Source organism: Piliocolobus tephrosceles, chromosome 18, assembly GCF_002776525.5.
Source record: "Piliocolobus tephrosceles isolate RC106 chromosome 18, ASM277652v3, whole genome shotgun sequence".
Lineage (NCBI taxonomy): Eukaryota > Metazoa > Chordata > Mammalia > Primates > Cercopithecidae > Piliocolobus > Piliocolobus tephrosceles.
Window position 1 is genome coordinate 48,709,429 of NC_045451.1, and position 13,062 is coordinate 48,722,490.

Genomic DNA, 13,062 nt, shown 5'->3' on the forward strand with positions numbered 1-13,062 from the left:
TCCTTATCCTTATCCTTATCCTTATCCTTATCCTTATCCTTATCCTTATCCTTATCCTTTTCCTTTTCCTTTTCCTTTTCCTTTTCCTTTTCCTTTTCCTAATCCTAACAGCAGTTAGATGTACATCTTTCAAGACGGCCAAATTCCTAGGCAGATAAAAATAAGTTCCTGGAGAATCTCTCACCCACCCCACAAGTGTTTACATCAGATGCTTTTGTGCAGATGAACTGCCCAGGGTCTTGTCTGAACATGCCACATGCACACTGGGGAAACAAGGTGGAGCCGTAGGCACGTGGAGGAGCCTGGCCTCTTCAGTTCCTGTGTTATGGCCTGGAATCTATTTGTGAGATGCGGGACCTGTAAGCAGGACTCCATCTCACTTTGCTGAGTTTTTTTCTTTTTCTCCCCTTTTTGCCCAATAAAATCCTGCTCCACTCACTCTTCAGTGTGTCTGTGTGCCTAAATTTTCCCAGTTGTGTGACAAAAACCCAGTTTTAGCTGAACCAAGGAGCAAAATTCTGCAACGCTGTTATTCTTCCTGTTTTAGGGAGGAGGAAACTAAGCTGCAGATATGTAAACTGCAGAAGGTCATACAACTTGTGAATGACAGAGCTGAGATAAAACTTGATGTGATGCAAGTCAAAGTTTGTTACTTGCACCTATTCTGAGAAACTACACCTTCACACAACAGAATACAATTTTCTACTATAAAATATTTCTTTATTTTCTAAAAAGTGAAAATGAGGATACATATTATTATATCTCGGATTTTGTTGAAATATATATGTCACAAAGAGATTCTGAGTCAGTTATTGACATATTTTAATCACGTATACTTGTAAAGAACATTTCTTATTTCTTCTTCTTTGTATGTATATATGTTTATTTAGTAAAGCATGCTCAACATGTATTTAATTTCCTTAAAAACTTTTATATAATTATTTTATAAATAAACTTTATATTCTAGAACTGTTTTAGATTTATAGAAAAATTACAAAAGTATACAAAGTATTCCCCTATACATCAGTCAAGAGTCCCACATTATTATACTATTATGGTATGTTTGTCACAGTTGATTAATTAATATTATCAATATCAACTTCATATTGTTATAAACTAAAGCACATTCAGGCTTCCATCACTTTTTACTTAATGTTCTTTTTGTTTCAGGGTCCCATAAGGGTACCATATGCATATAGTTACCATATTATCATATCTCCTTTGATTCATTTTGGCTGTAACAGTTTCTCAAACTTTCCTTGGTTTTGATGACCTTAACAGTTGTGAGGACTACGGTGAGGTATATTTTCAGATCTGTGATAGGATGCCCCTCCATCGGAATTGGTCTGATGTCTTTCTCATAATTAGAATGAGGTTATTGTTTTTAAACGAAGGCCAGAAAGCTTAAGTGTCATTTTAATCACAAAATTTCAAGAGTACATACTATCAACATGATTTATTACTTTTGATGTTGACCTTGGCTACATCGCTGAAGTAGTGTTTGTCAGGATTCTCTACAGTAAAGTTCTTGTACCCACCTTCCCTTTCATACTGTACATTTTGGAAGGAAGTCGCTATGTGCAGTCACATTAAGAAGGAATGAAGTATCTACATAAATTATTTGTATTCTTCTGCATAAGAAATTTGTTTATTCTTCCCATTTATTCAGTATTAATACCCTTTATTTATTACTAATATCACTGTGAGGTAATTGATATTTATTTTATAGTTTGAGTTATTTTCTTTCTTTTTTTTTCTGAGACCGAGTTGTGCTCTTGTTGCCCAGGCTTGAGTGCAATGGCACAACCTTGGCTCACTGCAACCTCTGCCTCCTAAGTTCAAGTGATTCTCCTGCCTCAGCCTCCCGAGTAGCTGGGATTACAGGTATGCACCACTGCACCTGGCTAATTTTGTATTTTTAGTAGAGATGAGGTTTCACCACGTTGATCAGGGCTGGTCTCAAACTCCTGACCTCAGGTGATCCGCCTGCCTTGGCCTCCTGAAGTGCTGGGATTACAGGCATGAGTCACTGCCCTCAGCCTGACTTATTTTCTAATACACCTCTCTTTATTTTGGTGCCCAAAATGTTCCAGCTTTGGTGATTCAGAATTCTTTCAGATGGTTCCTGTGTCCTTTTGACACATACCCATCACTATTTCTTTGAGCACTTCCTCATTTGCTGGCTTAGAAGATGCCCCAGTGAATCTTATATATTGCCTGTCCCAGTCCTAGTATCCTCATTTCCTGAGGAGTCCTGGTTCTTTTATTGGAGAAGAGTATTAGAAACCAAGCTTGTAGTGGGAGGTTCCACATTTTTTATTGTGTAGCACTTGTTGCTACTGAAGTGTTATTTTTAGCTCTTCTCAGTTAAGAGTTCAAAAAAATACATGTATATGTACTACCTGATATACAGTCATGAGTCACTTAATGACAGGGATACATTCTGAGGAATGTGTCATTAAGCAATGTTCTCATTGTGTGAACATCATAGAGTGCACTTACACAAACCTAGATTGTATCTAGATTGTATAGTCTACTACATACCTATGCTATATGGTACAGTATGTAGTATGTTTATATAGTATATAAACCTCTACAGCATGTTACTCTACTATTTTCTATAGGAAATTGTAACACAATGGTAACCATTTGTGTATCTTAACATATCCAAACATAGAAAAGTTACAATAAGAATATAATATAAAAGACTACAAACGATACAGTAGTATAGGGAACTTACCATGAATGGAGTTTGCCAGGACCGGAAATTGTTCTGTGTGAGTCAGTGAGTGAATGGTGAGTGAACATGAAGGCTGAGGACATTACTGTACACTACTGTAGTAGACTTTATAAACACTGTACACTTAGACTACACAAAATAAATAAAAAATATTTTTATTCAATAGTAAGTTAACCTTAGCTCACTGTTATGTTTTTACTTTATAAACTTCTTAATTTTTTAAAATTTTTTGACTCTTTTGTAATAACCTTTAGCTTAAAACAGAAACACGTTGTACGGCTGTACAAAAATATTTCTTTATATCCTTATACTATAAGCTTTTTTCCATTTAATTTAATTTTTATTTTTTACATTTTAAACTTTTTGTAAAAAACTAATACTGAAACACACACATTAGCCTGGACCTACATGGGGTCAGGAGCATCAATATCAATGTCTTCCACCTACACAACTTGTTTCACTGGGAGTCTTCAGGGGCAATAACATGCATAGATCTGTCATCTCCTATGATAGCAATGCCTTCTTCTGAATACTCCCTGAAGGACATGCCTGAGCCTGTTTTACAGTTAGCTTTTAAAAATAAGTATGAGTGCACTATAAAATACCAGTAATAAGTATAACATAGTAAATACATAAACCAGTAACACAGTCATTTATTGGTAGTATCGAGTATTATATACTGTACATAATTGTATGTGCGATATACTTTTGTACAACTGGCAGTGTAGTAGGTTTGTTTATACCAGCAGCACCAAAACACATGAGTAATACACTGCTCTTTGATGTTATAACAGCAACAATGTCACTGGGCAATAGAAATTTTTCAGCTCCATTATGACCTTACGGGAAAACACATATTATAATACATGCAGTCTGTCATTGACCAAAACACTATTATGCAGTCCATGACTTATATAGATATCTGTAAACATTTTTGGATGTAACAATCTGTATCTATATTAAGGCAAACATGAGTTCATATTGATGTCTCCAACTCTTAATTCATTTCCACATGGATCATCCTATCCTTTTCTCCTTACTTATTTATGACCTCCCACTACAACGAGAAGCTTGGTTCCCACCATCTGTCATCTATTTACTTGAATTGCTGGATTCTAGTAAACATGCATAACTGTATCAGATATTATTCCAGCTATCTCATGGCTCCCAACAATTAGGAGCTGGCCTCTTGTCCTAAACTTTGTGACTGCAGCAACTTATGCTACTTTGCTATCCACCCCTCGGTGGATAAAAGTACTTATGATCATCCTCAAGTATTCTTTTCTTTCTTTCCCTCCTAATAAGAAATACTATGCCCTGAAATTCCTGCAGTAATAAAGAATGTGGAACCACAAACTCCTAATGACAAAACAACAAAAACCTATCCACATTCATTTTACAAAATAAGTCACTTCTACTTACATGTAAAAACAGCAGTAGCTCAGACTGCCCTGCCCCACACTTTTGAAATACATTGATTATGAAGAGGTTATGACTATGTCTGTCTCTGAAAGTGTTGCCTCTCTTCATTAAATACACAATTAGCACAAATGTTAATAGTAAGCACATGCATAATTGAGTTCAAAAAACTCAGCTTGGAATCCAGATTGATGCCACCAAGTTTCTCTCCTGTGTGATGTACTTCTTTACAATTTTGTTAGCATGTCAGATGTTTTATTAATATTTTATAACAGAAATTAAATGTCTTGAGATTTCAAAATCATCACAAATTGCTCCAGCTCCACTCTGTTGGTTATTATAATGTCATCAAAATCCTTTCATATATGTGTAGAAACCTCCTTACTGGAACTAGTTTTAATTCCCAGTTTGTGGATATACAGAAGGGGGAAACCCTGTGAAATTTAATTTTAATGACACTGAAGATTTGGAAGGGTGCTTCGGAAATCAGTGTACATTTTTGTCTTCTGGGTGGTTCCCATGATAAAGAATATTCAGCACTTTTTTGTTTTGTTTTGTTTTGTTTAAGGAATCAAACCTCTTCAGTTTATTTTTTTATCTGGCCTCCTCTTTAAAAATTGACAAGGAAAAGATTACAATAGAATGAATATAAATAGCAGCTGTAGAATACATTCTGCCAAGAATAAATTCTGTGTTAGAATAGTTGATATATTAAAGCTGCTTTATAGAAAAAAATACTTTTCTTTGCCACTTCTTAATCAGTGAACATTCCACTCTCTCTTTCATTGAAACTAGGAATTGTATATATGTGAACAGACAGAAATGGGAAATTAAGGCATATATCAAAAAAAATCCTTTCATATGAATGTCTTTATATAACAGCAGCCCAACAATTACTGTTGAATAGAAGAATATTTAGGAAACGTATTAATAAAGTTATTTTTATACAAGATATATGAATAAAGAGTTTTATTCTTCAAGCTTTTCACCCTAAAAATATTTAAACAAAACTAAAAGCTAAGGAATAAACACATATATTTTCCACCTAGATTCAATAATTATTGGTAACGTATTGTTAATTTTGCACTTGTTCCGTAAGTGTGCATTTATGTGCTTGTGTGCAAATAGCCTTAGCTATAAGTTTGCAAGTTTGGGGTGAAGAGCTCTTTTTTTGTCCCCATTTAACTGTGGTGTGGAGTTTGAGGGTACAGTTAGCCTCAGAGATGATTTACAAGGCAGCTGTAACATCAGAGGCAATTTTCTTGCAACTTATTTTTCTAAGCATATAACCCAGAGTTAAAATGATACAGAAAATATCAAGACATATGCTACTACTATACAACTGTGTACTATATTAGTACAGTAGCAAATTTATATATTATCAAACATAAATAAAATACAAATTATAAAGTTCTAAAGATTAACTAAGATGCTGGGAGTGTTGGCTCACGCCTATAATCCCAGCACTTAGGGAGGCTGAGGCGGGTGGGTCTCCTGAGGTCAGGAGTTCGAGATCAGCCTGGCTAACATGGTGAAACCCTGTCTCTAATAAAAATACAAAATTAGCTGACTGTGGTGGCATGTGCCTGTAATCCCAGCTACTTAGGAGGCTGAGACAGGAGAATCGCTTCAACCTGGAAGGCAGAGAGAGGTTGCAGTGAGCCAGGATCATGCCACTGCACTCTAGCCTGGACGACAGTGACACTCTATCTCAAGAAAAAAAAAAAAAAAAAGATTACTACACATTTATTCTTTATTTTAGTTAACTTATTAATAATAGCAAGTCTTTCTGTTCTCATTAAAGTATCAAATAATCAATATTCATTTTTAGTGAAAGCACTGTAATTAAAACTAGTTTATTTTTTAAAAGCTTGTTTAATTCTAAATTAACTAATTAACTAAATTAGAAGTAGAGCTACTTTTGTTCTAAATTAGACTGACTTCACGTCCAGTTTCTAATGGTTTTAGAGCTGAAAAGGCACTTCACAAAGATACATATGACTAATGTAAAAGGTTTCATTGGATAAATCGTGATATACATATTTCAACCATATTTGCCAGTGATGTGAAGAATTTTGTAGAAGTTCAGCTAACATTTCCATCTTCCCCAGTGCCAACCAGTTGCTTTAGCAAACTACTTGCCAATTGGAAGATGTTAGATTTTAATAATTTTAGCAAATTGGTTAAAAAGACATTTCTGAAATTTTCATTTGGAAGATAAGAGGTTAGAAATACTGTTTCAATATTTTTTAATTGGCCATGTATGGCAATCTTTTTACTAGAGTTGAAGTAATGATCATTTCAAAAACAAAATTGCATAATAATAGTAATATTTTAAACATGTTCCTTGATACTATGAGATTCTTTTGAAAACGAAGTTATTTTTCTCAGTTAAAATGGTATCTGTCCCATTTAGTTAATAAGTAACTAGGTACATATATTTTTATTTCTTCAAGTATCTGTAGACAACATACTGCTGACAGTTAGTGTTACCATAAAAAAGACCTATAAAATTGAAACAAATGTATTTTTATTTAAAAAAAAAGAAGCATATAACTTATCTTTAAGCTCAATGACTTTTGAAAGTACTTCACTGTTGGATCTTCAAACTGCTGTGTGGTACAAAAGGTTTTCAGGGTTCCTTCTGATATCTTTACAAAGTGTTATAAGGATTCTACCATTTAAAACAGTATATTCCATGAAGCCAGTTCACTCAGTAACTTGAATCAATGAGTTAGAGGGCTACTATCAGGACTTTCCTGTTACATAACTTCTTTTCTTCTCTTCCCCAGGATACTTCACATTGTCTCCGTGTATATATGCCAGCATCACTCTACATATTACATAATAGGAAAGTATGTTTTTTCCATTTTCCTTGTTTATTAAAAAACCTATAAATATGAAAAATCTAATATTTATTTTCAGCTCCTCAACACATGATCTTACATGTTTCCTAGGATATGTACATCTTTTTGTTGGTGACCATAGATGTAAAAGATATTTGCAAAAGATATTTCAAAGTTGGGTAATTCAAGCAGTCTCCAATAGCAGAAGTAATATGCCTTGAAGAGCATCTATGTCAGGAAGGCTCACCCTGCATCAGTGCTCAGGAAGATCTTTCCAGGAGATCTGCCCAGGAAAAGCAGACAGGGAGCACATCCAGTCATGTGGGAAGGGTGTCTGTCAAGAAAGAGAAAGGATAGCCATTCACAGGATTGCACCATGAGGCTCATGGATTAGAAGTTAAGATGATAGCAGTGAGATCAAGAGTGTTAAAAGAAGGAGCAGAGTGTACATATGGGGCTTGCCTGCAATATCTAATTGGGCTTTAGCTCACAATGGAGAAGTCTGATGGGAGAGGAGTGCGAGGGAATGAAAGAAGATAATATTCATGGTGGGCTTTGGATCCCAAGTATGACTCTGTTCTAAGACCCATTGGAAGTTATAATAGAGGTTGTGCTACATACTTCTTCCATCAGTCTGGACTGGCTCTGAATTGAAGATAATTATTCCTGCAGTATGTAGAGAAAGAGCCAAGAAAGAGACTGATTACAAATGGAAGATAATTGCATTAACATTTTGTGAGATATTATTTAAAATACCTGTCATCCATAGACGATAGTATGGTGAAATCTGCCAACTCAGTTAAGTTTCATATTTCAGTGTAACTGTCAAGTTAGCTTATATGCTGATCTTTATCTATTAGATTATTTACTAGTATCTAGGTATCTACTAGATTTCCTAAAGGCAGTCAGCCACAGGGGTTTCCAAATAAAAACATACTTCAGATTATGAACTGGATTTGAGACAAAATTCCACCATTCACTGTCTGTGTGAACTAAGGAAGTTGTTTGTTTATTATGAACCAAAGTTTCTTTCTTTCTTCCTTTTTTTTTTTTTTTTTTTTTGGACAGAATCTTGCTCTGTCACCCAGGCTGGAGTGCAGTGATGTGATCTTAGCTCACTGCAATCTCTGCCTATCTGCCTCCTGGGCTCAAGTGATTCTCATGCCTCAGGCTACCCAGTAGCTGGGATTATAGGTATGTAGGTGTGCGCCACCACACCTGGCTTTTTTTTTTTGTATTTTCAGTAGAGATGGAGTTTTGCCATGTTGGTCAGGTTGGTCTCGAAGTCCTGACCTCAAGTGATCTGCCTGTCTTGGCCTCCCAAAGTGCGGGGATTACAGGTGTGAGCCACCCCACTCAGCTCCCTCAGTTTCTTTAAGTTTGAGGTGAAGATAATAATCTGCATCTCATAGGCTTCCTCTGAAGATTAACTATATTATTTTAAAAGATTTTTAAGACAGTATTTGACATACACCAAGTGCTTAATAACTGGTAGCTATTATTAATATTATTTTTAAAGCCTCAATATTCTATGAATGAAAGAACAAATATATCTAATCTCAAATGTTTATATTTTGAAAACTATCTAGACTTAAACTGATCTCATTCATGCAGTAAAGAGAATAGTTCTGGAGACTGCATATTCAGGGAAGATAGAATGGGTTAGATGTACTTTCCTATTCCTCCTGATAAGTACAGTTAAAAATCCTGGACATCATATATACACAAAAATATAAAAATGTTAAAAGGTGAAAAGGAAGAAGTAAATTGGCTTGACAATTTGGGGACCCAAGGGACAGTACATAAATGAGTTCCCTGGATTTTGTATTTTGTTTTTTGTCTCATATATACTAGGCAGGGTATTAAAGAAGCAGACTACAGCCAAATACTCCAAGAAGAAACCTGTGGCTCTATCCCTACTCATGCCAGCAAAGACCACGTGGGCATCCTGGATGTCTTTTTTTTTTTTTTTTTTTTTTTGAGACGGAATCTCGCCCTTTCGCCCAGGCTGGAGTGCAATGGTGCAATCTCGGCTCACTGCAACCTCTGCCTCCCGGGTTCAAGCGATTCTCCTGACCCAGCCTCTGGAATAGCTGGGATTACAGGTACGTGCCACCACGCCCAGGTAATTTTTTATATCTTTAGTAAAGACGGGGTTTCTCCATGTTGGCTAGGCTGGTCTCGAACTCCTGACCTTGTCATCCACCTGTCTCACCCTCCCAAAGTGCTGGGATTAGAGGTATGAACCACTACACCCGGCCTGGATGTCTATTCTTACCTGATTATGATGAGGTGCCCCAAGCCCTCTTACTCCCACACCTCCCAAACCCTTATACCAGGGTTGTATCAGAAAAAGTTGATTGGGGCCTGAGACTTTCGTCCATGCCAGGTGTTGACAAGGTTCCCCTATCCCGGCAGTGTCAGTAGAGACCACATGGGGAGCCTGTACCTTCACCTGCAATTGGTGGTAACAAGGCATCCTTTCTTTTCCCTGCTGGTATGGTGTTGGAGTAGGCCTAAGGAAGAGCTTAGGCTTTTACCAGGGCTCAGGTATAACAGCCAAATCCTCATGATAGAGGTCACATGGGGGGCCTGAACTTCCAGCCCATGTATTGATAACAAGGAGTACCCTCCTCTCATCCAGCCAGGTGTTATAGGAAGCTGAGTCTAGGCATAACATTATATATATATATACACACACAGCTTACCACAATTTTCTAGTGTTGAAATTTTATCAGTTCAAGTAAAGTGTAGAAACCATACTTTACATCCCTTTACCCTCCCCCATTTACAATAGTTTTAAATAATATCTATTATCTCTGTATATAGTAGAGAGTTATTGAGAGCCACCGTAAACAGTGTTTATGCTGTGTTTATAGCTGAGACTATGCCTAGACTTCTCCCTCATTTGGCAGTAAGGAGGTAGAGTCAACCTTTCCCACATAGGAGAGGTGTCAAAGTGTTACTAAAACACAGGATTTAAATAAGAACCAGAGTCTCATAGCATAATATAAAATGTTGGGTATTCATCAAAAGTCATCATACCCAAGAACATCTTTACTTACATAAGAAAATGTATCAATGATGCCAACACTGAGATGACACAGATGTTGGAATTATATGCCAAAGATTTTAAAGCAGTCCTCACAAAAATGCTTCAACAATCAGTTACAAACATGCTTGGAACAAATGAAACAATGGGAAGTCTCAGCAGGAAATAGAAGATATGAATAAGAACCTAAAGGAAATGTTAGAACTAAAATATACAATAACTAAAATTAAAAATTAAATGGATAGTCTCAATAGCGGAATGGAGAAAACAGATGAGAAACAGTGAACTTAAGAATAGAACAATAGAAATCACAATCAGAATAACAAAGAGAAAATAGACTAACAAGAGCTGAAACTATTTTTTTAATGAGTTTGCAGCTTTATTTCTTGTCCTATCTTTATTTGGTTTACTTCCTGGTGTTAAAGTAACTTATATTAAAATACCTAGACCATTCCATTACATATGGCCAGTGAATGTGACATCACTTCCTATTCCTCCATTAGTTTCCTTATCTCCATTACTTTATAGTCTAGAACAAAGCAGGTTTGAAATATCAGGGGGCACTCCTTCATTACCTTTTAATTTGCTAACAATTCAGCCGAAATCCTTCAGCAACACGGTATCTAACGTATAAGACATTTAGTGGCATGCAGGATTTCCTAAGAGCAAGCTTGTATATCAGTCTTTATATCTTTCAGTTGACTTTCAGTATTAAAACAAATTCTGATTCTCTAATTCATTGAGCATGGACTTCAAGATACAAAAATCAGAATACAAGAGATCCTGGGCTGGGCATGGTGGCCCACTCCCCAATCCCAGCACTTTGGGAGGCCGAGGTGGGCGGATCAACTGAGGTTAGGAGTATGAGACCAGCCTGGCCAACATGGTGAAAGCTCATCTCTACTAAAAATACAAAAAAATTAGTTGGGCGTGGTGGCAGGTGCCCGTAATCCCAGCTACTTGGGAGGGTGAGGCAGGAGAATCGCTTGAATCCGAGAGGCGGAGGTTTCAGTGAGCCGAAATCACACCATTGCCCTCCAGTCTGGGCAACAAGAGTGAAATCCGTCTCAATAAATAAATAAATAAATAACAAAACAGCAAAGAAATCAAATCACATAAAAAGAAACAAGGAAATATAACACATTACATGCAGTTATAAGATAAAATGGCAAAGCTAGTGACTAAGCATAACAATGCAGTCAATAGATCAAATTTATTTTTTTTACAAATAAGTGAATGAAATTCTTACCTCATAAAGCAAGATCTAACTCTTCCTGTATACAGAGACAATCCAAAAACAGAATGATGTGGAAAAGTCATAAATAAAGTAAAGATATATTAGACAAATAAAACATGATAAAAGCAGAGTTTGCAATTCTGATATCAAAATAGAATTTAAATCAAAAAGCATTAAGCCATGACAAAAGAGGAAATACTTTACTTCTAACAGTCCTATTTTATAACATAAATATAGCGGTTAATGAATATTTATTTTTCAAATAACACAGCAACCACCTTTGAAAACAAAAGATGGAAACAGAAGATTTTCCTTTCTGGAAATTTTAAAACCTTCTATTAAACAACTTCTGAGTGAAAGGGGAAATAAAAACAAATTATTATCATTTTTTTTAAATGATGAAAATTCAACTACTACATAGCAGGCCTCATGGGAAATAGTAAAATATAACTACAGATCATATAAAAATAAAAAGGAAAGGTTAAAATAAGGGCATTAAATTTCCAACTAAGATGAACTAGAAAATCAACAGCAAAGTAAACCAAAATACCACATTAAGAAGGAAATAGTAAATATAAAAGCAGAAGTTATTGAATTAAACCCAGAAAACTGATAGCTCTAAATAATAAACAAAAAATTTTGTTTGAAAAACAACAAAATATTCAAATTTCTAGTTAATTTAATAAAGACAATGGAGAAAACACAGACATACAAAGTAATAAATAACACAAATTATTTTGTAAAATATTGAAAAAGGCCACTTTGAAAATCTCTATGCAGATAGATTTGAAAGCCTAGATGAAATTAATAAATCACATAAAAATGATTGTTACCAAAATTGGCCCCATTAGAGTTAGGAAGTTTAACCACACCAATTTCTGTAGAAGAAATAGAAAAAGCTATTAAGGAACTACTCTACAATTAAGCACCAGGCTCAGTTAGTTTCCCAGAGGAAATTTACCAAATCTCCAAAGAACAGATAATCACAATGCAATGTAAAATGTATCTAGTAGAGAAAATGAAGAAAAATGCCCCAACTTTTACTTTTGAAGTTACTTTAACATCAGGAAGTAAACCAAATAAAGATAGGACAAGAAATAAGGCTGCAAACTCATTAAAAAAATAGTAAAGATATACTATAGAACCACATTTAAATGGTATTTATTTCAGGAATGCAAGATTGATTCTCTCTCCCTACACACACCACCCACACATATATCTGTAAATCAAGAATAAGGCAAATATTCCCAATCCCCCCTCTATTTTTTTCAACACTGTACTAGAGGTATTGCTCAAACTAGTTAAATAAATCAATTAGAAGCATGTGAATTAGAAAAGAGAAAGTAAAAAATTCTCTGTTAGAGGAAGCTACAACAGTACACCTGGAAAACCTAAGAGAATCAATAATATTTCTAACCAATAAAAATAAGTCAAGTAGCGGGATATACAAATGATATACAAAAATCAATAAGCTTCATCTACATAAATAGGAATTAGAAAATAAAATGATAGAGAAAACTATCTTCAATTGCTGAAGAAAAACAGAGAGTTAGAAATCAATTTAACAGGAAATGAGCACAACCTATGAGAAGAAAAGTTTAAAATAGTCCTAAAAGTCACAAATGTAGGTTTGTACATATTCTTTAACAAGTCAATATCATAAAGATGTCAGTCTTCCTGCAAGTACTTTGTAAATTTTACACAAGTCAATAAAGTGTCAACGAACTAGTTATATAAATCCAGAAAACTTGATACAAAATTTGATGTG